The sequence below is a fragment of the Erinaceus europaeus genome, chromosome 4 (assembly GCF_950295315.1).
Source record: "Erinaceus europaeus chromosome 4, mEriEur2.1, whole genome shotgun sequence".
Lineage (NCBI taxonomy): Eukaryota > Metazoa > Chordata > Mammalia > Eulipotyphla > Erinaceidae > Erinaceus > Erinaceus europaeus.
In genome coordinates, this window is record NC_080165.1 from 84526056 (window position 1) to 84553759 (window position 27704).

General features: G+C 39.5%; 1 protein-coding gene across 1 annotated transcript in view; it reads left to right on the forward strand.

Annotated features, from left to right (window-relative positions):
* The window catches only part of KHDRBS2 (KH RNA binding domain containing, signal transduction associated 2), an 829362-nt gene that overhangs the window by 800688 nt on the left and 970 nt on the right, over nt 1–27704 (forward strand). The window lies entirely within an intron of this gene.

The following is a 27704-nucleotide window of genomic DNA, read 5'->3' on the forward strand; positions in this document are numbered from 1 at the left end:
TAAGTAATAATAATTGCTTCTCATACTTATCTAAGGACTAGGAATGTCCTTGACATAGGATATTATGAAATGTTAATTACTAATAAGGAAAACTTGACACGGAGTTGATTTGATTGTTCAGGACTAGGAAAGGGCCATTAATTATCTCAGAACTTAAATCCAAGGCACTTGTGCATTTTAAGCAGTATTCATGTAGTAACCTTACTGAATCTATCTATCTATCTATCTATCTATCTATCTATCTATCTATCTATGTATCTATCTATTTTTTAATTTAAAATTATCCATTAATAAAAAAGAGAAGGAAATATAATCAATCCATCCTACATCACATGCAATGCTGGGGATCAAATTCATAACTTCATGATTGAGAGTCTAACACTTTATCTACTTTACCACCTTCCAAGTGACTAGCTATCCATTTTTAATTCTAGTAGGTCATTTTATCATTCTTTTTCTTTTTCTTTTTTTTATTACTCATTTTCCCTTTTGTTGCCCTTGTTGTTTTGCTGTTGTAGTTATTATTATTGTTGTTGACAGATAGGACAGAGAGAAATGGGGAGAGGAGGGGAAGACAGAGAGGGGGGGAGAGAAAGATAGACACCTGCAGACCTGCTTCACCATCTGTGAAGCATATACCCTACAGGTGGGGAGCCTGGGGCTCCAACAGGATCCTTATGCGGGTCCTTGCACTTTGCACCACGTGCGCTTAAGCCCCTGCACTACTGCCAGACTCCCCATTTTATCATTTTTAAAGGCACTAAACTGCAAAGAAAACTAGAATTACAGTCCACGATTAATTACATAGATTTTAAATCACCCATATTTGTTTAAACTTACAGCTAAATAAGTCTTTACAGTTCAATAAGTCTTAGAGCTAAACATATTGCTAGATATTATAGAAGGAAAAATCAAGGGAGTTGGGCAGTAGCACAGCGGGTTAAGCACACGTGGCACAAAGCGTTAATGGACCAGCATGAGGATCCTGGTTGGAGCCCCCAGCTCCCCACCTGCAGGGGAATCACTTCACAGGTGGTGAAGCAAGTCTGCAGATGTCTATCTTTCTCTCCCCCTCTCTGTCTTCCCTCCTCTCTCCATTTCTCTCTGTCCTAACAACTATGACATTAACAACAACTACTACTACAACAATAAAACAACAAAGGCAACAAAAGGGAATAAATAAATAAAATAAATATTAAAAAATAAAAAAGAAATGATGTGGTCATTTCCTTTAAATAAAAAAATAAAATGAAGGAAAAATCAAGTAAGGCAAATGAAGCAACTGACTTAAAGATGTTCAAAAGTATTCTGAGAAAGAACAGCCAGAATTTATTTACCTTTCTAAAAGGAAAAATTAGATTTCTCTTGGAAAAAGAGGTTTCTTTTTTTTTCTTTATTTTTTATTTTTTGTTTATTTATTTATTCATTTATTTTGCCTTTATTGTCATTGCTCTTGGACAGGACAGAGATAAATCTAGAGAGGAGGGGAAGACAGAGAGAGGAAAGAAAGATACACACCTGCAAACCTGCTTCAACCCTTTGTGAAGCAACCACCCTACAGGTGGGGAGCCCAGGGGCTCCAACCCAAATCCTTTATCTGGTCCTTGTGCTTCACGCCATGTGCACTTAACTTACTGCACTGCCACCCAGGTCCCATATTATATATTTTTAAATATTCTTCTTTTCTTTATTGGGAGATTAATGTTTTACAGTCAACAGTAAATACAATAGTTTGTGCATGCATAACATTTCTCAGTTTTCCATACAACAATACAACCCCCACTAGGTCCTCTGCCAACCTGTTCCAGAAACTGAACTCTCCCCTCACCTACCCCAGAGTCTTTTACTTTGATGCTATATACCTTTTCTTCTTTTTTTTTTTTCCCAGCTTCAGATTCATTTTATAGAAGAAATGCCAGTTTGCAGGATTGTTGTTATCATTAGGTTCCATTTGCACATTTCCCCAAGGTATATGTTAGTACAGAAAAGGCTTATCTTGCCTAGTATGTTGATCCAGACAGAAAGATACATTTACCAACTACAGTTAACTAAATAAAAATCTACCTTGCCTCATTATGATTATAAATATGTTATACAATGACCTTGGGTCCATACTCCCAGAGGGTTAAAGAATAGGAAAACCGTCAAAGGAGGGGATGGGATACAGAGTTCTGGTGGTGGGAATTGTGTGGAGTCGTACTCCTCTTATCCTATGGTTTTGTCAGTATTTCACTTTTATAAATAAATAATAAAAAATAAGATGCAAAAAGAAAGATCATCAAAAATATATATAATCTATATATAATTTATGTACATCTACCCACCAATCTACTTATTATTTTTTTAATCATTGGGCATTCACCATTCCAGGACAACTTTTTTTTAATTTCTTTATTGGGGGATTAATGGTTTGTAGTCAACAGTATAATACAATAGTTTGTGCATGCATAACATTTCTACATAATAATACAACCCCCACGAGGTCCTCCTCTGCCTTCATGTTTTAGTACCTGAACATCCCCCCTACCACCACCACCACAGTCTTTTACCTTGGTGTAATGCACCAAATCCAGTTCAAGTTCTGCTTAGTTTTTCTTTCTTATCTTGTTTGTCAACTTCTGTCTATGAGTGAGATTATCCCGTATTCATCCTTTTGTTTCTGACTTATCTCATTTAACATATCCTCAAGCTCCATCCAAGATGAGGTAAAGAAGGTAAATTCACTATGAACCTGAGACTTTGGAGCCTCGGGAATAAGAGTCTCTTTGCATAACCATTATGCCATCTACCCTTGTTCACATTTCTCAGTTTTCCACATAGCAATTCAAACTCCCTCTATGTCCTCCTCTGCCATCATGTTCTAGGACCTGAGCCCCCCACCCCACCCCAGAGTCCTTTATTTTGGTATAATACACCAGACCCAGTCCAAGTTCTGCTTTCTGTTTATTGTTCAACATTATACATACACACACACACACACACACATGTATATACATATATATATGTATATATAGTAATTAGATTCACTTCATTGAAGATACTTTTAAAATTTATATGAAAAATTGTTCTGCCAATATTTCCCTCTAAGTATTTGATAGTTTCTGGTCTGACATCCAAGGGGTGTTGAAATCTCTATTACAGTGTTTCTGTTAATATGTGAATTCAGGCCATTGACTTTCATTGATATTATAGAATGAAGATAATTTAATGCCATTATTCTAAAATTTTAGGGTGTTCTGATATATGGCATGTTTATGATTATGTGATTGTTTATGAAACCTTTCAGAACTTCTTGCAGGGCAGACTTGGTGATAGTTGAGTTCTTCAACTGTTGCTTATCTGAGAGGTTTTTAGCCTCCAACTAGTTTGAATGACAGTCTTACTAGATACAGTAGTCTTGGTTGAAAACCTTTCTCATCAAGTGCTCAATATATATCTTGTATTTCTCTTCTGGCCTTTAATATTTTTGTGGAGAAATCTATTGCTAATCTTATGGGTTTTCCTCTGTAGGTGAATCTGGTTTTTTCTTGCAGCATTCAAGATCCATTCATTTTCATTGTTCCTTTTTATTCTAAATATGATGTGTCTTGGTGTCTTTAAGTCTAGGTTAATTCTGTTTGAGAGCCTCTGAGCTTCTTGAACCTTTATGTCTTTTATGTTGTCTAGAGTAGGTAAGTTCTCAGCTTTTATGTCCTGTTGAATGCCTTCTTCCTCTCTTTCTCTTTCTTCTTCTGGCAGGACAATAATGTGTGTATTCTTTTGAAGTCATACCATGTCTCTGTCATTGTTTTAAGTATCTCTTAATCTGTTTTTGAGATCTTTTACTTGTTTCTTAGTTTTCTCTAATTCGTCCTCAATCTGTTTTCTGCTTCATATTCTATTCTCTCTCTTCTCTGTCATTTTCTGTAGCTCAGCTATTTTGTTACCCTGTTCTGATACTGTATTAGCTTGTTCAGCTAGTTGTGCTCTTTGCTCAGCTATTTCAGCTTTCAGATCCCTAATTACCTCCAGAAAATTAGTGTTTTCTTTCTGAGTCTCATTTGCTATTTCCTCATTTCAGATGATATTACTTTCAAACTCTTTTCTCACTCCTGTGACTAATGCCTCAATTAGTGTTTGGATGTTGTTCTCATTCTTATGTGCATCTACTTTTTGGTGGTTTTTATTTGGACTTTTGTCCTGGTTCATTTTTCCAATGTTTCTTCTTGGTTTAACCATTGTATATGGTGTGTTATGAGTACTCAATACTATTCAATCCACTAATCACACTTGCCTGGATTCTGGATTGACTTCTGTCTAAGGAAGGTACTGAAAGTGTTCACAGTGATGGAAATTAATAGTTGTTTTAATGTCTCAATTCTCTAGGTGAAGAACAATGACTGTTAAACCCTCATTTGTTCTTTATCTTCCCTGTAGGCTATGGAAGCCTGTGGGCTTTTTAACTATAAGTAGATATTTAGCTTAATTACTCACTCCTAACCTAGAGATAAAACAGAGTGGAGGAGAGATAGAACAGTGATTATAAAAAGAGATTCTCATACCCCAAAAGTCCAAAGCCCCAGGCCCAATTTGGCTTATCTGTAAATAAGCACAGTCAAGCTAGGCAGCAGTCCTTTGCCCTGTGAATTTTTAAACAAATCCTGTTTGTACTACATGGGTTCTGAGGCAACTGCATCTCCAAACACAAATAACAGTTTAATATAACACTCTTAATTTTTGTTTTAAATATAATAGAACTGCTACCATATGCAGTTTTGTGATTATAAAAACTTAAAAAGGTCTAATATTTATTATTTACCACTAGATATGTATTAATACAACTTTACTCACCACATGTTTTCTTTTTTCTTTTCTTAAGTTAGTATAGTTTCTCACACAGGGTCTGTGACTCACCCCTCCTACCCCTTAGATAACCACTATAGTTCTCCCACAGTCTTAGATATGAGGTTGTTTTTTTCACATTTGTGTGTTCAAGTCTCTATATTCCACATATGACTGAAACCATTCTATCATTGTCCTTTACTTTTTTTCTTACTTCACTAAATATAATCTTCAATTATCCATTTTATACCAAAGAATATATTTTTAATTTCTGAGTAATATTCCATTGAGCATTACACCATTTTTATTAGTTATTTGATATTGGTTTACAAAATGATAATAGTGGCATAATTACATAATGTTCCCACCACCAAAATTCTGTGTTCCCATCCTTTCTATTAGAATTTGCAGTAGTTCTCCCATGGTCACAGATATTTTACCCACCATTTTTATATTTACATTACTCCTCTCATTTAAATTAAAATAAATCATTTTATGATTGTTGGCTAATGGGATTTGTAAATGCCTTGTGAGTTCTGCAACCTAATTTTGCCTTGGTTTGCAAAGATCACTGAAAAAATGTAGCTGGAATGTCCCAATTTTAAACTAGCACCACATTTATAAAGAAAGATTTCCACAAGTTTTGACTCTAAATTAAGCAAAGCAGCAATTGATCTCAAATTAATTTTCAAATAATTTAACTTAGCAATGTAGAGTCTTGGAATTTTATATAGAATTTCAATTAAAGGATTTGTTATTTACTCCAATTTATCTCTGTCCACCTTTGTTGTTAAAATGCTTTATAAGGATCCAGAAATAACTATTTGTCACAAGACTACTGCTGAAGTAATACATAACAAATCAATACAGACTTTACTGTTTTACAATTAATCTGCTGTATTACACTGTACAGAAAATATATTAGCTCTTTTTTCCAATACAAAAGCAGCATATTTGAGACTCTTAGAATAAACTGTTTCCAGATCAAACCTCATTCTTGAATTTGACGTGAATTCCTGAATTCTTGCTCTTGTAATCACAAAGCTGAACTGTGCTACATACTTTAAAATGTGTTCAGTATCTTTCAGATTTTGGAGTCACTACTGAGATGGAAATGTGCTCTTTAAAATTTTGTATTAAGGATTAATTAAAATGTTAGAATTCATACATTTGCACCTATGTTATAAACAGTAAGACAAATACATACATTTAATGATGAGATTGCCTTTGCTGCCTTCCCCATCTCCTAATATCAGGGGGAGATGTCTTTATGTCTATGATGTCCACTCAAAGAATAAAGGGTAAAATTTCATTGGGTATGGTATAAAATGTATCTGGAAAATATATTTACTTATGAAGGCAATTTCTGATTGATTTCATTTCTTTTTTAAATAACTCTTTAACATTTATATCATCTTTATTTATGGCATATAAACAACCAGGAATCAAGAGGACAGGGGATGATAAAGAGGGAGAGAGACAGAGAGACACCTGCAGACTTGCTTCACTTGTCACAAAGCTTTTCCCCTGCAAGTAAGGATTGAACCAGGGTCCTTGTGCTTTGGTGGTGCCAGGGATGAAACAGGGACTTGAATACAAGACCTATTGCATTCCCACTATGCCATCTTCCCAGTCTTGTTGAAATGGATCCTGTTTATGAAAATAACTATCATCATATATGCCATTTGCATTCAATTAATCATATATAGACTAATAAAACTATAGAAGTAACACATACCTCATATCTCAAATAAGAAATTTTTTCAGGTGGGAATAATATTTTTATCCTTAGTAGGATGATGGAAAATATGAAATACGATTATTTTATTTGTCACATTATTGGTCTCTAAATATAGTAACTGTTTTACTGATTTGTAAGTGATTTTTTAAAATATTTTTTTATGTTTATTATTTACTTATTCTCTTTTGCTGCCCTTGTTGTAGTTATTATTGTTATTGATGTCATTGTTGTTGGATAGGACAGAGAGAACTAGAGAGAGGAGGGGAAGACAGAGGGGGGAGAGAAAGACAGACACCTGCAGACCTGTTTCACTGCTTGTGAATCGACTCCCCTGCAGGTGGGGAGCAAAGGGCTCCAGCCAGGATCCTTAAGCTGGTCCTTGGCTTCGCGCCAAGTGGGCTTAACCCACTGAGCTACCACCCAACTCCCTGTAAGTGAGATTTAACATGTATGAATAGACAAGAAAACCAAATTTAAAAACAATTTCAGATCAAGGTACAATGATTAGTTATGAATGCATTATGATGAAATTAAATTCAAAATCAAGTTATGACAGTACAAAACTCTGTAAATTGTTTTCATGATTAAAAAACAAAATAAACTTTTATTTATTTCACTTGAACACTGATTACAATATTTATAATGATATAGATATTTGTTTATTCAGTAGAATTCTTATCTAACCAGAAATAAAGTGAATGAAAATAGATTATTCCAAACTTAAATGAAATTTGTTTAAATTATTTATTTTCATATTATGTACTTATATGGAATCTAAATTTATTGATTAATCAGTGTTTGAAGTTAAATTTTCAACTTTAAGGAGCTGTAAAATTTAGAAATTAGAAGTAAGTATTATTGATTAAGCTAATAATCTAAAATAGGAAGGATATTTACAAAATTAGTCAATAAGCCATCCATTATATCTACCACTCTGCATTTATAGAGAAAGTAAGCATTGCTTGTTACACGATTTCTTTCACATTTCAAAATATACCCTTATAATAGACTTTACAAGAAAAAAAAAGAATAAACTAAAATAAGAATTATACAATAGCTCTAATTTAATACCAATGATTTGTGTCTGGTGTTATATAGCATTTAAAACTTACTCCCCAATGCTATAAATATATATATTTTCATCTACTCTTAAGTTTTGACATATAAAAAAAAAAAACCTAAGAAATAACAGGGGAAGCCTAAGAGGTAGCTCAGTGGATAAAGTATTGTACTCTCAAGCATCAAATTCCTAGTTCACTCCCCAGGACTGTATATGCAAGAATGATGCCCTGGTGCTCTCTCGCTCTTTTTCTCTCTCCATCTCCACTTGTACTAATAAATAAATGCTTTCAAGAAAAAAGAAGGGGGTCAGGCGGTAGCACAGCGGGTTAAGTGCACATAGTCCAAAACAAAAAAAAAAAAAAGAGCTGTATGTTAGATTTTTTTAAATAGTCAGTGAAGCATACTATATTTATTTTTATTCATTTTAAAGGAATCTGCAAATTATTACTTTTATTTATTATTAGTTTGTTGGATTGAGACAGAGACAAATCAAGAGGGATAGAGATGGAGAAAGAGGTACACAGAGAAACTGTCTCATGGGAGCTGGGTAGTAGCGTAGCTGGTTAAGTGCACATGGCAAAGCACAAGGGCTGGTGCAAGGACAATGGTTCTAGCCCCTGGCTCCGCACCTGCAGGGGAGTCACCTCACAAGTGGTAAAGCATGTCTACAGGTTTCTATCTTTCTCTCCCCTTCTCTGTATTCCCCTCCTCTCTTGATTTCTCTCTGCTCTATCCAACAACAATGGCAGCTATGACAACAATAACAACTACAAGGGCAACAACAGGGCTACAAAAATGGCAAAAATGGCCTCCAGTAGCAGTGGATTCATGATGCAGGCACTGAGCCCTAGTGATAACCCTAAAAGCAAAAACAAACAAAAAACTGTCTCACCACTTGTGAAGCTTTATCTCTGCAAAACAAGGGCTTCAACCAGCTTCTTACACGTTGTAATGTGTGAGCTTAATTGGGTGTGGCACCTCCCAGTCTCTCTATATTGGCTACTAATTGGAATTAAAATTATAGCAAATTCCCTCTCAATACATTAATATTGTATTCAATATATCCACATTGGGGAGTCGGGCTGTAGCGCAGCGGGTTAAGCACAGGTGGCGCAAAGCACAAGGACCAGCATAAGGATCCTGGTTTGAAACCCGGCTCCCCACCTGCAGGGGAGTCGCTTCACAGGCAGTGAAGCAGGTCTGCAGGTGTTTATCTTTCTCTCCCCCTCTCTGTCTTCCCCTCCTCTCTCCGTTTCTCTCTGTCCTATCCAACAATGACAACTACAACAATTAAAAAAAAAAAAACCAAGGGCAACAAAAGGGAATAAATAAATAAAATAAAATAAATAGGGGATTCGACTTCCGGAGGCAGAGCTACGAGCAGCACAGATCGCTTTCTCTCCTCTCCTCTCCTCTCCTGGATCAACTAGGAATACCAAAGACCACCCAGACCGAAACAAGACAGGACTAGAATGACCACAGGAACCCAGTAAATCACCCGTGAGTACAAACATGCGTGGCTGGTGACAGAGAGGAGAGAGGGGCCTAAGGAGAGATTAAGTGGCTGCTAACAGTTCAACAGTTTATCAGTGGAGACACCACCTCCAGTCTGCTCCACAACAAGGGGACAGCTGAAGGGAGGAAAGGACTCCCCAGAGACTCACTAAGTGCAACTCTGAGTCTCCATTGCTACTACCCTCAGAATCTGGAGCAGCAACAGGGAGGGACACCAGGGGACAGAGATCTAACCGGGAAACTCAGGAGAAGACCTATACCTCAGTGGCATAGCTGAGGGGCTGTGACAGTCTCTTTGCATAACCACTAGATTATCTCTGCCACACCCTGCTTTATCTCTTGGTCAGGAGTCAGTGATTAAGCTAAGAAGCCTATTGATAGTTTAAAAGCCCTCAGGCTCCCATAGCCTACAGGGAAGAAGAAAAAAAAAAGAGGCTTATACACCACTGAGCTCCAACTCAGGGATTGAAAAAACTGTTAACATATATAAAATGGTTAAAACAACAAGAAAAAATATTGGAGACTCGAACCAGGACAAGAGTCCAGCTAAAAGTCCTCCAGAGGGTGAAGCACAAAACAACGAGTTCAGCATCCACACATTAGCTAAGGAAATAATAATGGAAGTGAGTAAAGAATTTGAAAAAATTGTACTCAGAAATGCAGGAACAACAAATGAGAATATGGAAGAAAATTCTAATTATCTCATGGTTATTAGAGAGCTGAAAGCTGAAATCGCTGAGCTAAGAAGGCAACTAGCTGAACAAGCTAAAACAGTATCAGAGCAGGGAAACAAAATAGATGAACTCCAGAAAGCAGTAGAGGGCAGAGAGAATAGAATCTATGAGGCTGAAAACAGAATTAGCAAGATTGAGGATGAATTAGAGACAACTAAAAAAGAAGTAAGAGATCTCAAAAAGAGATTAAGAGATGCTGAAAACAACAACAGAGTCCTATGGGATGACTTCAAAAGAAACAATATACACATTATTGGCTTACCAGAGGAAGAAAGAGAAGGGGAGGAAGAAAGCATTCTCCAGGCCATAATAGCTGAAAATTTCTCTAGTCTAGACAACACCAAAGACATAAAGATTCAAGAAGCCCAGAGGGTCCCAAACAGAATTAACCCAGACCTAAAGACACCAAGACATGTCATACTTAGATTGGAAAGGAATAAGGATAAAGAAAGGATCCTTAAGGCTGCAAGAGAAAAACAAAGAGTCATCTACAAAGGAAAACCCATAAGATTAGCAGCAGACTTCTCCATACAAACACTACAAGCCAGAAGAGAATGGCAAGATATCTATCGAGTGCTCAATGAGAAAGGCTTTCAGCCAAGAATACTATATCCTGCTAGACTGTCATTCAGCATCAAAACCTTCACAGACAAGCAACAGTTGAAGGAAGCAACCATAACCAAGCCTGCCCTGAAAGAAGTTCTGAAAGGTCTCCTATAAACAACCAGACCACCACAAATAGGACATATATCAAAACACTCTAAAACTTTACAAGAATGGCATTAAAATATCTTCAATCGTTGATATCAATAAATGTCAATGGCCTGAATTCACCTATTAAAAGACACAGAGTAGGAAGATGGATCAGAAAACACAACCCAACAATATGTTGTCTATAGGAAACTCACCTACGTCAACAAGACAAATACAGACTTAAAGTGAAAGGATGGAAAACTATCATACAAGCCAATGGCCCACAAAAAAGGGCAGGAACAGCTATTCTCATATCTGACACAATAGACTTTAAAATAGATAACATTAAAAAAGATAGGAATGGACACTATTGAATGCTCAGAGGATCAGTCAATCAAGAGGACATAACAATTATTAATATCTATGCACCCAATGAGAAGCCATCTAAATACATCAAACTTCTACTGAAAGAGCTACAGCAATATATTAACAGTAACACAATCATAGTAGGGGACTTAAACACCCCACTATCTCAACTTGACAGATCATCCAGGAAGAAAATCAGTAAAGACATAAGGGAGCTAAATGAAGAGATAGATAAACTAGACCTATTGGACATTTTCAGAGTCATTCATCCCAAGAAAATGGAATACACATTTTATTCAAATCCACATGGATCATTCTCAAGGATAGACCATATGTTAGGCCACAAAGACAGCATCATCCAATTCAGGAGCACTGAAATCATCCCAAGCATCTTCTCAGACCACAGTGGAATTAAACTAACACTTAACAATCAACAAAAGATTAGTAACAGTGCCAAAATATGGAAGCTCAACAGTACACTTCTTAACAACTTCTGGGTCAAAGAGGAAATCAAGGAAGAAATCAAAATGTTTCGAGACTTCAATGAAAATGAAGACACAAGCTATCAAAATATTTGGGACACAGTTAAAGCAGTCCTAAGAGGGAAGTTCATAGCTATACAGGCACACATTAGGAAACAAGAAAAGGCACAAATAAACAGCGTGATTACACATCTTAAAGACCTAGAAGAAGAACAACAAAGGAATCCTAAAGCAACCAGAAGGACAGAAATCACTAAAGTTAGGGCATAAATAAATAACATTGAGAATAGGAAAACTATACAAAAGATCAATGAAAGTAAATGTTGGTTCTTCGAAAGAGTAAACAAAATCGACAAACCTTTAGCCAGACTCACAAAACAAAAAAGGGAGAAGACCCAAATAAATCGGATAGTAAATGAAAGAGGAGATATCATAACAAACACTGCAGAAATTCAACATATCATGCGAGGCTTCTATGAACAACTATATGCCACCAAACTAGAGAACCTGGAAGAAATGAATGATTTCCTAGATATCTACCAACTTCCAAAACTAAGTAAAGAGGAAGTGGATAACATGAACAGGCCCATCACAGCTAATGAAATTGAAACAGTTATCAAAAATCTTCCCAAAAATAAAAGTCCTGGACCAGATGGTTTTACAAATGAATTCTACAAAACTTTCAAAGAAGAACTAATACCTCTACTTTTAAAAGTCTTCCAGAAGATTGAAGACACTGGAATACTCCCTGCCAGCTTCTATGAAGCCAACATCACCCTGACACCAAAAGCAGACAGGGACAAAACCAAAAAAGAAAATTACAGACCAATATCTCTGATGAACATAGATGCGAAAATATTGAACAAAATTCTAGCCAACCGGATATAGCAGTATATCAAAAAGATTGTTCATCATGACCAAGTGGGGTTTATCCCAGGCATGCAAGGTTGGTTTAATATACGTAAATCAATCAATGTGATCCACCATATCAACAAAAGCAAGACCAAAAACCATATGGTCATATCAATAGATGCAGAGAAAGCCTTTGACAAAATACAACATCCCGTTATGATCAAAACACTACAAAAAATGGGAATAGATGGAAAATTCCTGAAGATAGTGGAGTCTATATATAGCAAACCTACAGCCAACATCATACTCAATGGTGAAAAACTGGAAGCATTTCCCATCAGATCAGGTACTAGACAGGGCTGCCCACTATCACCATTACTATTCAACATAGTGTTGGAAGTTCTTGCCATAGCAATCAGGCAGGAGCATATAGATTGGAAGAGAAGAAGTCAAACTCTCCTTATTTGCAGATGACATGATAGTATACATCGAAAAACCTAAGGAATCCAGCAAGAAGCTTTTGGAAATCATCAGGCAATAGAGTAAGGTGTCAGGCTATAAAATTAACATTCAAAAGTCAGTGGCATTCCTCTATGCATACACTAAGTTAGAAGAAATTGAAATACAGAAATCAGTTCCTTTTTCTATAGCAACAAAAACAATAAAATATCTAGGAGTAAACCTAACCAAAGAAGTGAAAGACTTGTATACTAAAAATTATGAGTCACTACTCAAAGAAATTGAAAAAGACACAAAGAAGTGGAAAGCTATTCCATGTTCATGGGTTGGAAGAATTAACATCATAAAAATGAATATATTACCCAGTGCCATCTACAAATTTAATGCTATCCCCATCAAGATCCCAAGCACATTTTTTAGGAGAATAGAAAAAATGCTACAAATGTTTATCTGGAACCAGAAAAGACCTAGAATTGCCAAAACAATCTTGAGAAAAAAAAAAAACAGAACCAGAGGCATCACACTCCCAGATCTCAAACTGTATTATAGGGCCATTGTCATAAAAACTGCTTGGTACTGGAACATGAACAGACACACTGACCAGTGGAATAGAATTGAGAGCCCAGAAATGAGGCCCCACACCTATGGACATCTAATCTTTGACAAAGGGGCCCAGACTATTACATGGGGAAAGCAGAGTCTCTTCAACAAATGGTCTTGGAAACAATGGGTTGAAACATGCAGACGAATGAAACTGAATCACTGTATTTCACCAAATACAAAAGTAAATTCCAAGTGGATCAAGGACTTGGATGTTGGACCAGAAACTATCAGATACTTAGAGGAAAATATTGGCAGAACTTTTTTCCGCATAAATTTTAAAGTCATTTTCAATGAAACGAATCCAATTACAAGGAAGACTAAGGCAAGTATAAACCTATGGGACTACATCAAATTAAAAAGCTTCTTCACAGCAAAAGAAACCACTACCCAAACCAAGAGACCCCTCACAGAATGGGAGAAGATCTTTACATGCCATACATCAGATAAGAGTTTAACAACCAATAAAGAGCTTGCCAGACTCAACAACAAGACAACTAATAACCCCATCCAAAAATGGGGGGAGGACTTGGACAGAATATTCACCACAGAAGAGATCCAAAAGGCCGAGAAACACATGAAAAAATGCTCCAAGTCTCTGATTGTCAGAGAAATGCAAATAAAGACAACAATGAGATATCACTTCACTCCTGCGAGAATGTCATACATGAGAAAAGGTAACAGCAGCAAATGCTGGAGAGGGTGTGGGGTCAAAGGAACCCTCCTGCACTGCTGGTGGGAATGTCAATTGGTCCAACCTCTGTGGAGAACAGTCTAGAGAACTCTCAGAAGGCTAGAAATGGACCTACCCGATGACCCTGCAATTCCCCTCCTGGGGATATATCCTAAGGAACCCAACACATCCATCCAAAAAGATCTGTGTACACATATGTTCTTGGCAGCACAATTTGTAATAGCCAAAACCTGGAAGCAACCCAGGTGTTCAACAACAGATGAGTGGCTGAGCAAGTTGTGGTATATATACACAATGGAATACTACTCAGCTGTAAAAAATGGTGACTTCACCATTTTCAGCTGATCTTGGATGGACCTTGAAAAAAATCACGTTGAGTGAAATAAGTCAGAAACAGAAGGATGAATATGGGATGATCTCACTCTCAGGCCGAAGTTGAAAAACAAGATTAGAAAAGAAAACACAAGTCGAACCTGAAAAGGAATTGGAGTATTACACCAAAGTAAAAGACTCTGGGGTCGGTGGGTGGGTGAGGAGAATACAGGTCCATGAAAAATGATGAATGAAATAGTGGGGGTTTTATTGTTAAATGGGAATCTGGGGAATGTTATGCATGTACAAACTATTGTATTTACTGTTGAATGTAAAGCCAATAAAGAAATATTTATTTCCCAATAAAGAAATAAATTATTAAAAAAAATAAAAAATAAAATATATATATATATATATCCACATTACTTGCTATTTTGAAGAATAGACTATATATAACTTAGAGTATTGTTTAATCTCAAAATATGTAGAATTATAAAAAACCATATCCAGTTAAATTGAAATTAATTTGATTTTAATACTCAGAATAATATTTTTTTAAATTATCATCAGTAACTACTGATAATTTAGTAATTACTCTACTAAATTTTTTAATGTACTATAATACCGTAAATTTTTTTATTATTAAAATAACTGTGCTAGACTATTCAGATTCAAATAAATTTAACTTCACATGTTTCTGTGAAACAATGTATAAGAAACTCAAAATAAAATTTTAAAAGACATTTGTCACCTGTGATCTGGGAGGCAGTGCAATGGATAAAACACTGAACTCTCAAGCATGAGGTCCTGAGTTCAACTCCCAGTATCACATGTACCAGTATGATGTCTGGTTCTTTCTCTCTCTCCTCCTATCATTCCCATTAATAAATAAATAAAATATATTTTTTAAAAGGGATTTGTCTCCTTATAACATTAAGTGCTTACAAGCACTTATAATAATTTTAACTTTGTTTATTCGATAAAAAGCTAAAATTAAAGGATAAAAGATAAAAGGCAGAGAGAAATTGTGAGGGCACGGGTAAGTAAAAAGGGAGAGAATGATAGACACCTGCAGACCTGCTTTGCAGCTCATAAATCATTCAAGCCAGGGCTCGAATCCGGGTCCTTGTACCAGTCCTTTTGCTTAACCAGATGTGCCACCACCTGGTCCCCATAATTTTAACTTTAAACCAACCAGTTAAGTGATAAGTTTAGGTATGTTCACTGTGCTTGACATCTCATAACCTATTTAAAAAATTCCAGCTTTCTCTGTAAGAAAGTTATAAAGAGAATAAAAGTAAATCATGCATATATGTAAATAAATGAATGTTGAAGTTTAAGTACTAATGGCTACTTTTAACAAATGTTCCTTTATTTTTATTCAGATATGGAGAAAATAACATAGAATAAATGTTTTTTTCTTGTACACCAAAGGACCTTTGTAAGTTTTTCATTTAGTCAAAATGGCAAGAGGTGCTACCTCATTGTTATTTATTTGTATAATAACCCACAGAACCAGGAAAAAAAATTTACAGCTATAGTTATAATAAAGCATATACATCAGAAGCTTGGAGATAGCTCACCTTCAGCATACACAAGAACCGAAGTTGGAGATACCATCACCACATAGGAGCATGATGCACAGCTGTAATTGCATGAATTGTGGAGCAGTACTATAGGCCCACTTCTAGCTCTCTCCATCTCTTTCCTTCTAAATATATAGTGGGAGCAGTGAAATAATGCAGTCTTATGCTTTGTTGTTGTGTGCGGGCCAAGGAGAAGAGAGGGGGTCTGGAGCAAAGAGGAAACACAAATCTTTATTTGCTGTGGCACCTCAGAGTTGGGTGCTAGAGAGGCAGGTTGGGCCACGTGGAGGTAGCGAAAATGGCCACCTCACACAGTAACCTTTCCTGCGTCTGAACACCGGAGTGAAGCGCTGGCAAGAGAGTGAGGTGCGGAAGGAGAAAGGCTTTTATAGGAGTAGCTTTCATGAGAATGGGAAGGGGGAGGAGTAACCATAGCACTACAGGATAGGATAATGACTCTCGTGAGAATGGGAGGGGGGAGGAGTAACCAAAGCACTCCAAATATCGCGGGGATTTAGACAATGCCTGAGGGCACAGCATGGCTGAACAGGCACTCCAAGAATGTCCCAACTCTCGTGGGAACTAGCAGTAGCCTGAGGGGACAACATGGCAGATGTGACTGCATTGGCACAATTTCCCAGCATCTCCCCCTTTCCTTTTATCTAATGCCCAGGGCAACAGTGTGTAAAGTCTATGAACTACTCAGGGTCAGTCTATGAAAAACCAGCAATGTGAAGGGAATGAAGCTGTTGTAAAATTGTCTAAAGTGTCCAAAGGGTATACCAGCAAGTCCGATAGAAGTCTCAGTCCAAAGTAGGCGACTAGGGGGAGAAATGGCAGGGGATAAAATGCTGTATGAGGAAGGTCAGCCTCTGGAATTCCACTTTTCTGTAGATTGTGAGCTGGAACCACCAAAACGTGACAGGCAAAGCAGAAGCAGAAAAGGCAGACAGACAGTAAAAAAGTTCTGTCCTTGGAGTCTGTGAATCAGGTTCTTCAGATCGCATCAGGTGACATCTAGGGTTTTGGGGGGTGTGTGTCACTGTAATCGTGCCATCTAGTGGGTGATGTCAGGGTGTGCAGGGGTCCAGATGGTTTTTTCCAGGATTCCTGTGGAAGAAACACAATCTGCTTCTCATGGTTAGCAGGGCATCTGATTTGAATGCTTTATAGAAAAAGAGGTTTGGTGCTGCTGGGATAGCCTGAGGGTACTTCTTCCCGAGCTAGTGCTCTCTGGGTTGGAGAGAACTCAACTGGAGCTGATCTAGGCTGCTGTGTGGGAGAGGGATCAGGAACTCGTGCCACACTAACTTCGCAGGAGATACACTCTGGAACTCTCAAGCCGGAAAGCAATATCCAAGTGTCTTTAATCAGAAGAGCAGCTGTTTTTATACTCTCCAAGTAGGGTGGAAACAGGATGTGATATAGAGAGGGTGGAGAGAAAAGTGACTGGTGAAAATCAGAGTGTGACAAGGAGGGGGCGGAGCAGGCGAGAATCCTATCGTTGAACTACCAATGCTGTGGAGGGAGTGTGGTGCTTTATGTAAATGTAAAAGTGATTTATGTAAATAGACCAAAGCTTTGAATGGGATCAAACCCAATCCCTATAGAGGCATACTGGTGCTTGGTTAAGCAGAAGCCAGGGGGAGCTGTCATACTACCCAACATCTCCCCCTTTCTTTTTAACTATTTGCCATAGTATCAGGAGTGCGGGGCACTTTGTGAGGCAGGGAGACAGATAAGAGGCACACCTTATTTGGGATTCTACTGTCCCTCCTTGCTCAACCTCTCCGTGGAGAGAGAGACTAACAGGATTGACACAACCATATCAACCATATCCTTACAATTCCCCAACATCTCCCTCTTACTTAATAGCCATATATAACTGGGTCAATGTCTGTAAAGGGCTTCATCTCTGTCAGGGGAATAGCAGTGTAGGGGTGAACAGAAACCTGTTGGGAATAAAGCAGAATGATAGTGTGTAAGTGTCTTCAAAAAGAACTAGCACAAGACAGGGAGGGATAAGTAAGAGTAGCAAGAGACAGAGTGAACCTGATGGGTGGAGGAGTGGGGGCCTGATAAGCCGAGAGGCTAGAGGGGTGGTCTGGCATTGCAAAATCCCGAGTCAGCTGGTGGAAAGTTCTATGAACTGCTACAGTCATTCTTCAAGAAGTCCAGCAGTATAAAGGGAGTGTCCAGCAAGTTCTATAGAAGCATCAGTCCAATGTCAATGGCCAGGAAATAAATGCCACACGTCTATCTTGATGGAGGAGGACAGCCACTGGAACTTTTCTTCTCTGTAGAGAGTGACCTGGAACTGCCAAAACATGATGGGCGAAACAGAAGCAGGAAGAGCAGACACTGATGGTTGAGAAAAAGGCAGTAGGAAAGTCTTGTCCTTTGGAGTCTGTGAATCAGGTTCTCCAGATCGTGTCAGGTCACATCATGGGTTTCGGGGGATGGCTGTAATTGTGGGTGATGTCAGAGGTCAGGGGTCCAAGATGGATTTCCAGGGATTCTATATGAGCAGATGCTTCTTTATGCGAAGGCTTGTCATAGCTGTAGTCAATTACTTATGAAAAAACTTTGTAACAAATTAGAAGGTTACTACAATTGATAACTCAATGATTATAATTGGTTTAGGTATCTTTATAATTTCGTGTAAAGGTCATCTTATGTGACCTCATGTAGCAGTCTCTATATAGCAAAATTTTCATACCAAATTTAAGTCACATATATTGATTCTTAACTATTTTTACATTGGGTTTTTAAGCAAACTCAGGTTACTAGAGTTAACACATTTTAGTGACAATATTTTTTGGTACATTTACAGTATCAGATTGATGCCAAATTTGTTGTGGATTAATTTCCACAAGATAGCTTACAGGACATTTTGGGGGGCCCTCCAAAAATGTTCTGTATAGAGGATTTGTATTTTAACTTGCCATGGAAGTAAGTTTACAGTATACACACTATCAGAAAAAAGGTTGAAGGGTTCTGGTACAACTTTTAATGCAAGGAAAACAGCATAAAGTTCTTTGTACTGAGGGGAATTATCAGGAAGTTCAGTAAAGAGAGGTTTGGGGTATTGCTGGTCTGGGTAATATATAAGGGCAGCAGATCCCTTTTTTCCACCATCAGTGAACACTGTAGGAGCAGAGGGGATGGGATCTCAAGAGAAAAGTTTAGGTACTAGTAGAGGCAACAGAGGTAAAGAAGCTATCAAATTATTAGAGGGAAAATGATTATCTAATTGTCCTGGAAAACCCATTAAACTTATGGCAAAACGAGAATGGTGGCGTATGAGCCATTCTGTATCTGTGAGAGAAAAGGGAAGAATGATTGAATCTGGTTCCCTTCCTAAGACCTGAACTGATCTGTTTCTTCCTTGGCGAACCATAAATGCTAAGGCATCAATCTCGGTAAGGAGTCTTGGAGCTCCACCTACTGGCGTATGAAGCCATTCGAGAACACCATGTTTCTGCCACAATGCCCCACTACCGTGGGGGTGGAGTTAAAGATTAGAAGATTTACTGGAGAGGAGGGGGAGAACCGAACGTGGTACATGTCCTGGAGAGCATGGTTAACTTTTTCCAGTGCCAAGGAGGCTTCGGGGGTTAACATACGCTTTGAGGAGTGCTGTTTGTTTCCTTTTAACAGATCGAACAGTGGTTGCAGACAGCTTGTAGGCAGATAAAGATACTGCCTAAGCCAATTCAAATTTCCAAGAAAACTTTGTAAAGAAGCAAGAGTGAGATTAGAAGGAAAAGTAACACAAGGTTTAAAGGGCGAATCTGTGTTAGGGAAATCTCTGAGCCTAAGAAAGATATTGGAGGGATTAGCTGTATCTTCTCAGGAGCTACATTAAGTCCACTTCTCTTTAAGGCAGGGATTAGAAAATCACGTAGGGCGGAGAGATCTGTATCTAATTCTCCCCATATTAACACGTCATCCATATAATGAAAAACCTTAAGGCCCTTATGAATATATGGAAAAAGGGCAGATTTAACAGCCTCTTGACAAATAGTAGGACTATTAGCCATGCCCTGGGGCAGTACCACCCATTCAAATCTATCGGCAGGGCTGGCATTATTAATAGAAGGAACAGAGAAAGCAAAACGTTTACAATCTTGTGGGTGTAAGGGAATAGAGGAAAAACAAACATCCTGTATATCAATAGCTATGATTGGAATTCCTGTGGGAATCGCGGAAGCAAAGGCAAACCCCTTTGGGGGGAGCCCCAACCCTGCATGGTTTTATTAACTGCACGAAGATCTTGGAGGAGGTGCCATTTTCCTGAGCGCTTTTTAATCACAAAGACTGGAGTATTCCATGGGCTCCGAGAATGACAAATGTGTCCCAAAGATAACTGCTCTTGGACGAGTTCTTTTAAAATTTTTAGCTTCTCCCTAGGCAATGGCCACTGTTCCACCCAGACAGGCTCATTAGAATGCCAATCTAAGTGGGGAGTTCTGTTACTAACAGTGTCAGTTAGTATTGGGGGTGCTGGTTGGGTCTAGCAGTCTCACAGGAGTGAGTGTGGTGTCCTGCAGAGGTGTCTGAGGATATCACTACATCTAAAGATTCCAGCAAGTCTCTTCCCAATAAATTGGTGCTTATAACAGCTATTAAAGGCTGAAAGCATCTGGTAGTCCCTTCTGGATCTTCCCACATAAGGGAATCTCATGTGTGGAATGCCTGAGTCAATCCTCCAACAACATGTAAGCGTGGTCCTGGGAGGAGTTCCCAACTCTGGGGAACCTCTGCTTGTCTAAGATTGTCTTATCTGCTCCCGTGTCAATCAAACACTTAAAAGGAATATTACCAATCTTTACTGTCATAATTGGGTGACCCCTTTCTAAAACAGGGGTGGTCCATAAAATCTCAGGCTCCGAATTCAAGCTGTTCTCTTGCTCCAGCCGGTTATTTCTATGCTGGAAGTTCCCACATACCGTGGGTTCCTCCTCCTGCTCACCCTCTGTTATTGTTACTTGGTGTGGTGGGTGTAGCGACGGATTGGGTCCCAAGCTGGGCTTCTGTTTGTGGAAGAAGGGCACAGCACCAAGCGGGCGACCTGCTTCCTTCCCTCTTGGGGGCAGGGCTAAGGGAAGCCCCACACCTAGTTTAAATCCCTGTTTGCATTTGGCAGAGGCATGCCGTTCCTATGGAACCTTGACCAACAATCTCTCCTCCAGTGAAATCCTTTCTGGCATCTGGGACAAGGCACTCGTGGTCTCTGATTCCCTGTCTGGAGGCGGGGTTGCCCTGACTGGAGGCGGGGTCGCAGTCTATTTTCTGGACATTAGTTACGCCAATGCCCTTGGCGACCGCACTGAAAGCAAGCCCCTTTTTGCTTATGTAAGGTAGCTGCATAGGCCTGTAACATAGGTCCTTGAAAAGAGCTTGATCTGAAATCCTGTGTAGCTATAATCCAAGTATCTGGGTGTTCGTTTTTAAGAGTGATACAGGCCTGTCGAAAACGTGGAAGCATTCCATCCCAGACTATGGATCGCAGGAGGAGAAAACGAGCGTCAGGATTATAAATCTTCCTTTCCAAACTCGACTGGACCCTGGCAATGAATTTAGTGAGGGATTCATCAGGTTCTTGTTGAAGGGAGAGAATGGGGGCTGAGGCCACTCCCATGGGTGGTGTTAATCACTCCCATGCTTTTAATGTACACAGGTGTACCTGATTAAAATACCCCGGTGGAAACTTGGCTTCTACCTGTTGAATCCCTGTTTCTAATTGGCCTGTTCCAAACAATGCATCAAAATTCCCCTCTGGATGATTTTCAGTATTTTTCCACGATTGTTGTAAACATTCGTCACGAAAGAATGCCTCCCATTGCAGGAAGAGGGGGCCTGGGAGCTTAGCGTGAGTTACATCCTTCCAATCTTGGGGGGTATTAAGGTTCTGAAGCAGGCTTTGTAAAATGGACCTGGTCCATGGGGAATGAACATCATCATCCTTGATAGCCTGGCATAGTTCCTTCAGGTCTGTGGTGGAATATGGATACCAGGCCTGAGGTTTTTGTCTATTGGGGGTGACACTGACCGGAAATGTGTGGACTTGCTCTGAGAAGTGTGTAGCGGTAGGAGGAGTCACTGAAGTGGAAGCTTCTGAACAAGCGGCCAAAGAAGTGGTTTTGGAGGCTACAGGAGAATTTGGACATGTGTCTGTCAAAACGGGGATGGGCGAAGAAGCAACCGTGGAGGCAGCAGGAGGTTCCAGACACGTGTCTGACAAAATGGCGGTGGCCAAAGAAGTAGGTGTGGAGTCCAAAGGAGAATTCGGACACGTGTCTGCCAAAATAGGGGCCTCAGGGCAAGATGCAGAGGAATTAGGGTGGGTCAGGATCACGACAGGCCTTTGCTTCTTCTTGTTTTTAAGGTGCTGGTTAAGTTCTATGATCACTTCCTTTATCTCTTGGACCTCAGCCTCTAGGTCCTTAAGCCTTTTGAGAGGTTGCCCTTTATATCCGTTAAAAGCTGCTATGATGATTAACAGAATATAAGGTGCATCCCCAAGATAAATGTCCCAGATATATAAAAATTGTATACTGGAAAAAGAATGCAGAATTTGGAAAAGATTTTCCATGGTTGTGAGATCTCAGGAAAACAATAAGAAAGAAAAAAAATCACAGTGCCTTAACACAATATTGCAGATACCCAAAAGGTGTGTACTTATCTAGGATGTCTTCTTGTAAACCTGCTGCTTATGTGTCCCTGTTCTTGGTGCCAGATGCCAGGATAGCCTGAGGGTGCTTCTTCCTGAGCTAGTGCTCTCTGGGTTGGAGAGAACTCAACTGGAGCTGATCTAGGCTGTTGTGTGGGAGAGGGATCAGGAACTCGTGCCTCACTAACTTCGCAGGAGATACACTCTGGAACTCTCAAGCCGGAAAGCAATTTCCAAGTGTCTTTAATCAGAAGAGCAGCTGTTTTTATACTCTAGAGTTTTCCACCCTACTCTCCAAGTAGGGTGGAAACAGGATGTGATATAGAGAGGGTGGAGAGAAAAGTGACTGGTGAAAATCAGAGTGTGACAAGGAGGGGGTGGAGCAGGCAAGAATCCTATCACTGAACCACCAGTGCCCTGGAGGGAGTGTGGTGCTTTATGTAAATGTAAAAGTGATTTATGTAAATAGACCAAAGCTTTGAATGGGATCAAACCCAATCCCTATAGAGGCATACCGGTGCTTGGTTAAGCAGAAGCCAGGGGGAGCTGTCATACTACCTAACCTGGTGCCTTTGCCAACTGAGTATTGGGGGATGTATCTTTCCTATTCATTTACTATTATATATTCATGGGGAAAAAGAACTTATCTTTTAACAAAGACTCTAAGGTATAGGGAAGCGGGAACTATCTTATCCCTTTTTTTTTTTTTTTTGGTATCTTGCCTTTTGTTGCCCTAGTTGTTTTAGTGTTGTAATTATATTATTGTTATTTCTGATATTGTGGTTGTTGGATAGAACAGAGAGAAATGGAGAGAGGAGGGGAAGACAGGGGGAGAGAAAGACACCTGTAGACCTGCTTCACAGCCCCTGGAGTGATTCCCCTGCAGGTGAGGAGCCGTGGGCTCAAACTGGGATCTTCAAGCCAGTTCTTACACTTAGCTCCACCTGCGCTAAACCCGCTGTGCCACCGCCCGACTCCCAGGAACTATCTTTTAACATAAACTCTATGGCCATGACAATAGCAACCTTGAGGGAACATGTGGCTCCCCACATGTCCCCCTGTATTATATCATGTTTTGATGTTTGGCAGACTTTGTTTTGTGGCAGGGTGGACTGTGCCTGTCTTAGGTTGGGGATCAGCCTTCCGTTTTACCCATCATTGGAACACCTGGTCATTTTTGCCCAGTAGTACCAGGTGCCCTGTCTTAGTTTGACTGGGTAGCACTAGTTTCCTCTTACCCATCATTGGCTAGCCAGCCCTCTACATGGTGGACGTTCTCATGGAGGGGGGAAAATCCTCCACAGCAACTCAATATTCTGCCACATCCAGCCTATAATAGTGAGTTTGTATAGGTTGCATCTTTATGGCATCAATCTGTTGCCACAAAAAGGCCATGAGCTTGTTAAGGACCATGGTCTGGGAGGTGTCACAGTGGATAAGGCGTTAGACTCTCAAGCGTGAGGTCCCAAGTTCGATCCCTGGCAGCACATGTACCAGAAAGATATCTGGTTCTTTCTCTTTCCTCCTTCCTCCTCTCTTTCTCATTAATAAATTAAAATGTTGAAAAAAAGAATTATAAGACCTATTGTGAGTAGAAGAAGTAAAACAAGCTAGGGTCCCACAACTAAGGGTAGACAGGTAACGAAGGGGGAATGTATCCATTGGTATGAAGAGGTGGGATCATATCTTAAGTGTAAGGGAAGCAGTCAGTGGATGTGATGTCCAGGGGAACAGCCATTTGTCTTTGGGGGTAGTAAAGGATGTCCGTGGCATGGGTGATGTTATAAAGGGAAACATCTTTAAATTATTGGCTGACAAAGGCAGGCCTATGGTGGCAAGACAAGATACACCAGTTAAGTGTACAAGAATATGTGAATATTGTTAATTCACATAGGTTGGATATGGAGGAACTTCTTACAGTTTAATACTTTACCATATGAACAGATGATTCCTCATATGAAGGCTTGATAGCTGTAATCACTTACTTGTGAAAAAAAAACTTGTAACAAGTTAGAGGTTTACTATAATTGACTTTGGACTATAAACAGACTCAGATTACTTAGAGAGTTAGCGAATGTTAGTGACAATGGTTTTAACATTTAGAGTACTCTGAGCAGATGAGTCATACAAAAATTTTTGGTCATTCACAAAATACAACTGGCCAGTCGTAACAGACATTCAGGGAAGGGGTAGGAGAGAGGGCTCTGTGAGCCAACTTTTGCAGGTTCTGCAATGTCATATTATGGATCCTGGGATGTATCCTGTGGCTAGTCCTCTTATATTTCTTGTTCTTCAGGGATAACAGTGCCATCATGAGGGTACTGTCGAACATGGCAGGCAGGAACCCAGACAGGTTTAGAGTAATTATGTGGGAAAACGCATGCAAAACCTCTTCCCATGGTAAATAGAGGGTCAGGCCCTTTCCAAATTTTATCAAGTGGGTCTTTCCATTTGACCTTAATAGATGGGAGAGTAGACGGTGTCTGCCAGTGAAGAATAATAGGAGGTAAGTCCGAGTTATTGTAAATACTAAAGAGATTTAACGTAGTTAAGGCTTTTGCTAGCTGGATATTGGGGGGTACATTTCTCCTTTATCTTTATTTAATTGAGCCTTAAGGATTTGATGGGCCCTCTCGACAATGCCTTGTCCCTGTGGATTATAGGGAATGCCTGTGGTATGAGTAATGTTCCAGAGGGAACAAAAATCTTTAAATTGTTTGCTGGTAAACGCTGGTCCACGGTCAGTTTTCACTTGAAGAGGTAAGCCCATCACAGCAAAACAGGAGAGCATATGGCTTATAAGCTTTTTAGAGCTATTTCCTGTCTGAGCTGTTGCCCACATAAATTTAGAAAATGTATCAATTGAGACAAACACATATTTTTGTTTGCCAAAGTTTGGTATGTGGGTGACATCAATTTGCCAAATAGCATTAGCTTTTAAGCCTCGGGGGTTAACACCAAGAGTCTGAATAGCAGGTGTTTTTATGAGACTTGCACAGGAAGAGCATGTAGCTAGGATATGTTTTAACTGTGGTAAAGGAATATCAGGAAATCGAGCTCGAAGGCCTTTAAGATTAACATGGGTTAGAGAATGGAAATCAGCAGGATCAGAGACAGAGACTAGGAGTGCTCCTGTGGAGGCAAGGCGGTCAGCTGCAGCATTCCCTTTGGACAGGGAACCAGGAAGAGGACTGTGGGAATGAAGGTGCTGAATATATAGTGGTTGGGTTCGAGAAGAGAGCATAGAGGCGATTTGAATCAAGAGAGGAGAAAGTGGGTTGTCATCAGTTTTCACATAAGAGCAAGCAAGCCATGGAAGTAAGTTAACAGTATACACACTGTCAGAAAAAAGGTTGAAGGATTCTGGTACAGCTTTTAATGCAAGGAAAACAGCATAAAGTTCTTTGTACTCAGGGGAATTCTCAGGAAGCTCAGTAAAGAGAGGTTTAGGGGGTTGTTTGTCCGGGTAATATATGAGGGCAGCAGCTCCCTTTTTTCCACCATCAGTGAAGACTGTAGGAGCAGAAGGAATGGGATCTCAAGAAAAAGTTTAGGTGCTAGTAGAGGCAAAAGAGGTAAAGAAGCTATCAATTTATTAGAAGGAAAATGGTTATCTATTTGTCCTGGAAACCCCATGAAGCTTATGGCAAAGCGGGAATGATGGCGTATGAGCCACTCTGTATCTGTGAGAGAAAAGGGCAGAGGAGGAGCTTTCGAACATGTGTACGTGTCTGTGGGGACGGAATTTTTGGGTCTAACTGCTGATCGCTTAGGGCGTCTAAGTCTTAAGCACATGTGCTTTAACTCTCGTATCTCAGCCTCAAGGTCGCTTATCCTCATGGCAGACCACGTTGTACATATCTTGTAGGTGGCAATTATAGCTATGAGAACCCATGGTGTAGTGAAAATTAAAGTGTCTCTGAGAGTGAGAACCTGTCCCAGGAGAGAAGGAAATAATGTCTGGGACACCTCCTCATAAAATGAGAAAAATCCCATGGTGAGGGGAAACGCAGGGCCACAGAGTCAGGCAGCTGCCACTTACCAGTGTCTGGGCGGCTTTTCTGGACCTGAGGCCGGGCATGAGTGTGGGACATGTCGGGCACCAGATGTTGTTGTGCGCGGGCTGCAGAGAAGAGAGAGAGGGGGTCCGGAGCGAAGAGGAAACACAAATCTTTATTTGCGCTGGCACCTCAGAGTTGGGTGCTAGAGAGGCAGGTTGGGCCACGTGGAGGTAGCGAAAATGGCCACCTCACACAGTAACTTTTCCTGTGTCTGAACACCGGAGTGGAGCACTGGCAAGAGAGCGAGGTGCGGAAGAAGAAAGGCTTTTATAGGAGTAGCTTTTGTGATAATGGGAAGGGGGAGGAGTAACCATAGCACTCCAGAATAGGATAATAACTCTGTGAGAATGGGAGGGGGGAGGAGTAACCAAAGCACTCCAAATATCACGGGGATATAGACAATGCCCTGAGGGCACAACATGGCTGAACAGGCACTCCAAGAATGTCCCAACTCTCGTGGGAACTAGCAGTAGCCTGAGGGGACAACATGGCAGATGTGACTGCATAGGCACAATTTCCCAGCAATGCTTTGATAGTTAAAACTGTATTATAGCTTAGATAGTGTCCTGCTTCGCCATGTGCACAACCCTGGGTTCAAGCCTGGCCCAACCACATTGAATGAAGCTTCACTTCTGTGGTCTCTTTCATTTTCTTTTTCTCTTTAACTAAATCTGTCTCTATAAAAAAAATAAATAAATGACTATAAAAAGTTAAAATATAGTGCTATATCAAAAATGACAAATTAGTAAAGTAGAACTGTCAATAGCCATGGAGTTGTAAATTAAGAATGTAGTTGAAATACAAAATAAACAAGCAACAACAATTAAAAAACAAACAGACAGACATTCTGGTAAAGTAAGCTAAGTATCGCCTTTGACTTGTTCTGATGGGACCATTTTGAACTTCAATTTAAAGGCAGCAAAGCTCAAACTGCATAGATAACTTCATCCAAAAAGATCTGTTAATCTTATAAGACTGTAGAAGATTTTCCAGTGTCAGCATGAGTTCTATATTCCCTAGTTTATAGTTTGAACTACTACAAGAAAACTA